Raw genomic sequence first — 6,144 nt, 5'->3', positions numbered from 1 at the left:
CCAAATTTCAACAACTAAATGGGGGCTTCAAAATATAAAGTCTGACTTTTAAAAATATATATCTATTTTTAAGGAAATATAGAAAAACACTCAAAGAAAGTGAAGTCTGCCACCATTGCCAAAAATTTCAAAACTTAATATGTATAATTAAGAAAAGAGAGTGCCCTCCTCCATCTATCTTATTTGATAACCCGAGATAAGTATAGGAGACAATTTGGGCAATTTGGTTTGCTTTCAGACATTTCTCTATGCTCATCCAGACATATCTATCTAAATGTGCCTGTGTGCACACACAGATTCTCTCATACATATACAGGCAAACATAAACACATGCATACATGTTTTTAAAACACAGATGGGATTATACTCTGTTGTTCTATAACTTCTTTTTTGCGCCCCCCCCCCCCCGCCCCCCGCTCCTGTATGGTTTCACTGTACTCTGAAGCTTCTAATAACAAGTAAATTTGGTTGCTTAACTTTGTTCTTTGCATGTTCCTACCACACAGTGGCTTTGGAATCTTGTTTTTCTGCAGATCACCATTGTGGGCCTCTAGGTTGCTACAGATGACATGCTGGGCATTCCTGGTGCTACCACAGTGCCATCGCCCCCTTTTGAACTGCAGTATTTGGCTTCATTCTCCTTTTAGTTCCTCTGCTGTAGTCCACTTGATCCTACCCCTCCATCAGTCACATCCAACATCACAAAACTCTCTGAAGGACACTGTGTCTTTCCCAAACTAAGCATAGCAACTGCTGCTCTGTTGTTCCTCAGTTTCCCAGAATACCTTCTGCTTCTGATGGACACCTGTTTTCAGAAGGGGTGTGCTAGTAGAAGTCTACATGTTAAACTGTCTAGCCCCATGGTCGGCAAACTGCGGCTCGCGAACCACATGCGGCTCTTTGGCCCCTTGAGTGTGGCTCTTCCACAAAATACCACGGCCTGGGGGAGTCTATTTTGAAGAAGTGGCGTTAGAAGAAGTTTAAGTTTAAAAAATTTGGCTCTCAAAGAAATTTCAATCGTTGTACTGTTGATATTTGGCTCTGTTGACTAATGAGTTTGCCGACCACTGCTAGCCGATCTACTGTCAATGCGGGACTTGGCTGGTCTCATCCTCTTCAGCTGATAGCCTGCTCATGCTATGCTGTATTTCTTCTTAGGCTTAGCCAAGAACTCCCACTGTGGATGATTAAGGGCTACTCTGTAATATTGTTAACTAACACTCAAAAATATTCATGATTGTAGCCAGCAAAACAAAGACCAAGTACCTTTAGCTACAATTAAATGTCCAGGTAGGATGTTGGCTAAAAAGGCACTGTAGTGCTAAGGATTTGGCTTCTGGTGTAGTGTGATGAAGTGGGAAGTATATATGTTTAAGGAGTCAGAAACACCCTTATTTCCATTTAGAGGTAGAATTGATACTTCTGATAAATTTCTAGAAAAATAAAATTATTCAAAAACTTCTCAAAATATAGATATTTTCTGTTTGTATTGAATTATTCTGTTATGTAGAAAACAGAAATAAAGTATGTAGAAATGTAGGGAATACATAACTAAAGTTGGCATGCCTTTTTAAATTAAGAAAAAATAACATAATATTTGTATGCTCTTTCATAAAACTTTTAATGGAATATTTTAAGAGAGATATATAGTCACTAGAGATTTAAATGTCTAAAAAGATAAAAATATTTGAGTTTACCTCTCGGTTCTGCTCTATTGGGTAAGGCTTGGTCAATTTATCTCTCTAAATTCAGTTTCATTACCTAAAAATCAAGCAGCTTAGATTTTTTTCCAGGAAACTTAATTAATTTCAGCCCCTTCAGTGTCTTTCTTTCTCTTTCTTTCTTTCTTTCTTTCTTTCTTTCTTTCTTTCTTTCTTTCTTTCTGGCTTTTATTCTTAAAAAATGTTTTTTATTTTTTTAAAAATCAACCAATTAAGAAAATACAGAATCTCATGTAATTATCCCACTAGAGATAACTTGTGTCCATGCTCCTAAGTTTCTTGGTAGTCAATAAAACACACACACACACACACACACACACACACACACACACACAAAATAGTTGGTTTTACAATTTATACTGCCTAATTTACATTTCCAACAGTAAAAAAACACAGAGCCTGTTAATTTTCCTGCACCCTCAATAACACTGTGTTCATGTTGTTAATCTTTCTAATATATTTAGTGCTTCTAGTTTTGTCTTGGCGTTACTCAAACTCTCATTCCCTTTAAAGGATGCAAATTTACTTACTTACGTGTAGTTGGGGCTGTAGACCACATGACCAGATTTAGAGAGAATGGGTTGACATGCGCTCTTCAGTGCTACCTGTGAATACAGTTGTAGCCTACACTGGGCTTGAATACTGAAATCATTTTCAAAGGAGAACAATCTCATACAGTCAAAATTATTCTTGAGAATACCTTAGGATTCACATCAGAGCCTGGCATAATGTCTCAGTTATGTCCAACATGGTTAGTTTTCCCTGCAGCGATGGAACAGATTGAGTCGCAGATGAAGTGGCTAACTTTTGTTTAAAGGAAATGTTTTACAGGAAATACATACCTTTAAATATGAGAAGCATACTCAGAGGGGCTAGTTGGTTATGAATAAAATGTACTTGATGACTAAGACTCCAAGGAAACAGTCTCATGCACAGTCTGGAGTTTGCTATCATTGAGTGCCCTGGCAGGCGCAATAGCCTGAAATAACTAAATGGCTCTTTTCCTCACTTCATTATTTTTAGCCAAGTGCATATAGTTTATCTAAGAAACATGTGCTTATTTTTGTGCCTGCACAGTACTGCTAATACTGGCTCAGCTCAGACCTCAGCATCACTTGACTAATTCTTACAATTACTGCCTAACCTCTACTCTTGCTTTTGCTCTTTCTCTTCTCTCTTCTCTAACCATCCACTTTCCTGACACCATGAGGGTTTTTTTTCTAAATCAGGAACCTGTTTTGCATGAATTTCTCTCAATGGCTCTCCTATCTATTGTAGCTTTTTCCAAACTGTGTTCTATAGAAAAATAATTAAGGAATATACTTTATAACAGATTAAGGGTTTCATGGGCTATTTTTAAAGATAAAATTACAAGAGAGTGCAGTCTTTCTTTTCATAGATAATTCAAAATTCATATTAATTCATTAAAGGCTATCAGAAATCCAGTGTTTTCCACTTACTTGACCATATCTTTTTTTCCAGTTTGCCTAATGACATACATTGCAAAACAGTATGACATCTTGGAAGCACCAACTTACAGGTAAAATTTAAGCTCCTGATCATGGTATTCCATAAGATGGCCCTAGATATCTTTAGTACAACCCTTAGACTTGGGAAAGTTTCAGCCTTGACCTAGGCTTACGCTACATGAAGCCTCGTTTGAAATTCCCTCCCATGTGGCTTTTCTCTCCCCAACTTCCCACAAACACTTTTATATTTTATGTTCTCATCCCTGCCAGGCCTTCATGATTTCTGCTGCCATTGGAGGGCTGAAGTTTATCATGAGAGAATGGCAAGGCAAACATAGTCACTCTGTCTTTCCAGATCCTCCACCACCACTCCTAGGACTAGGAGAATGGAAACCCATGAAAAACAACTTTCTGATGTTCCATTAGGTCCCTTCTTGCAATCTTTGTATTTAGGGAGTGGAGAGTTTCCTGCAGCTAAAATAGTGGTTGAAAGTTTCAGTTTTTCCCTCTCAAAGGTCTGTGACCTTGAGACGAGGAGGAATAGGATGTATTTCCTACTTTCTCTACCTGTCATGAGCAGAGGGGTATGAGTTGTTTATCACTGTTCTAACTGAAGGCAGAGTTCTCTCTCTGCAATCATTAAAATTGCAGACAGCCTAGGCCTGGTTACTTACCCTGTTCCACCACACAATGAAAAAGGAGACACAAGTGAATGATTATAGCAACACAACCATACTGAAAGCAAGTCATGAAATTCAGTCTCCAACTGAAGCTCAGGGAAGCTTGCAGGAGTCTCTCCCAAACTGGGATAAAGCAGCTTTATTACTGCAATTACCTAGGCCTTGCTTGAGAAGGGAAGGTATTACTTCAAGAGACCTGATTTCCTGCAGCATCCTGGCTGCCTGAGTCCTCTTGGCCATCACTGAGCACAGCTCCAATATTCTGACTCATTCTGAAAGTACTGACAGGAAACCCTTCTTCCATCCCCAAGCCCTGAGTAGCTTCACTTAACAGAGAATTCCAGGAATCCCTTTGGGTTACCATAAATTACAAAATTGCTCAGGGAATCTGGACTCTAATGTGCTCCTGCTATTTGATCCAGCATTTTTGGGATTTTGGATTTGGATTTGGATACTCTGAGTCTCATTTTATAGCTCTGATGGAGAATCACTGTTGGTGTTCTCTGCTCTTAACACCTAGCTGTGACAGTTTTCCCCTGTCCACTGATATGGTCATAAGTTAGTCATGTCAGTCCCAGCCACTGTCTACCTTCCGCACACTTGTTCTACGATGTGCCACAGTCCTCTGTGGGGACGGCTGTCTCTGTGGCTGGGAACTGCCTTGCAGGTGTGTGGGCTCTCACTTGGCATGAACATTTCTCAGCTTCTGAGGATTTGAATCCTGGCACCATATTATTGGTGTATTTAAACCATGACTCAGGTCTTTTCTCTGTTCTCTGGCTTGGTTCTTCCTGAAAATGTATTGTTTCTGGAGGAAGAAAGTTCATACCCATAGGTTGAAAGCCTGTTTCACTGAAGTTGCATAGGAACAGCCCAGTCAGTCCTCGGGGAACCCTGTCTCCACTGAGGCAGCATTGCAGTAACTGACGGCCATTCCATGGGGGTCTCATGTCGATATCTTCTTGCTGCCCTCAATAGACTCTGATAGCTTATGAAATTGAGGATCCGTAGAGTTTAGATTAAAAACTACACTTCTGCCCTGGCTGGTTTGGCTCAATGGATAGAGTGTTGGCCTGGGGACTGAAGGGTCCCGGGTTCTATTCCAGTCAAGGGCACAGGCCTGGGTTGTGGGCTCAATCCCAGTAGGGGGCATGCAGGAGGCAGTTGATCAATGATTCTCTCTCATCGATGTTTCTATCTCTTTCTCCCTCTCCCTTCCTCTCTGAAATTAATAAAAATATCTTTAAAAAAACCCACAACAACACAAAACTACAATCCTTCCAAGTTTGCAATTTCATATAATGCTGTACACGTCTGTCTGCCTGCAGCATCCTGTCCTCAACTGTACATTCTCCCCAATGACTTTGTACTTTGAGTCCAAGACTGTAACAACTCACATCTAATGAAGCCCTCCTCCCTTACACTCTGCGTCCAGTGATCAGGCAGTCGTGGTGAAAATGCACCGTTGGCATAGATCTGTTTGATTTTGTTCATCAGAAGTGTAACTGCGAATGATAACTAAGTATAAAATCATGGATAAGAAATGAAATCCTAAAACAAAAACAAACAACAATAAAAAAACAAACAAAAAAATTTTAAGTCACGTGGCCCAGTTTCTATACAGCATTGCAGTCCAAACAACACAGTCAAACAACCAACTGTAATTAAAGAGGAAGTCAATATTGGTTAAACATCTTAAAAGTACAATTTGTAACCTACAGCAATGCTTTCCGTTTTCTCTTTCCCCGACTCCCCCAGCTTTGGCACTACAGAGTTGCCCTCATTCCTTTTTGCTAAATACCCTACTTTTATTCTCACCTTAGTCCACCCTGCCTCAGCCTGTCTTCCACCTTCCCTCCATCTTCCCCTTTACTCATACCATTGTACCAGCAGCTGGTCCCAGCGACTGGTCCCCAGGACTTCTGGGTCCTGCTATAGTCACACCAGGCCACACAGAAGATGACTGAAGGACTCTGTGACTTCAGGTTCCAAGTTTTCTCTCTGTGTGGATACAAATACCCATAGCCCTCTAGGAAGTTTAACCTTTACTCTCTCTAACTGGGCAATTCGTATGGATCATTTTTGGAGAATAAAAATCTCTAAAACATCTATTTGTTTCACATATTCAGAGAAGAAATTGTAAACCTCAATTGGAGATTCACCTGGAATTCAGGAGTCTGTCCCAAAGTCAATGGTCCAAATTTTATCCTGATGCTGACTTTGTAGCTTATCATGAGAGTCAGTGTTTCTTTCATTGTCCATAAGAATAATAAT

The sequence above is a fragment of the Cnephaeus nilssonii genome (assembly GCF_951640355.1).
Source record: "Cnephaeus nilssonii genome assembly, chromosome: 16".
NCBI classification, from domain to species: Eukaryota; Metazoa; Chordata; class Mammalia; order Chiroptera; family Vespertilionidae; genus Cnephaeus; species Cnephaeus nilssonii.
This window is presented reverse-complemented; position numbering follows the sequence as displayed.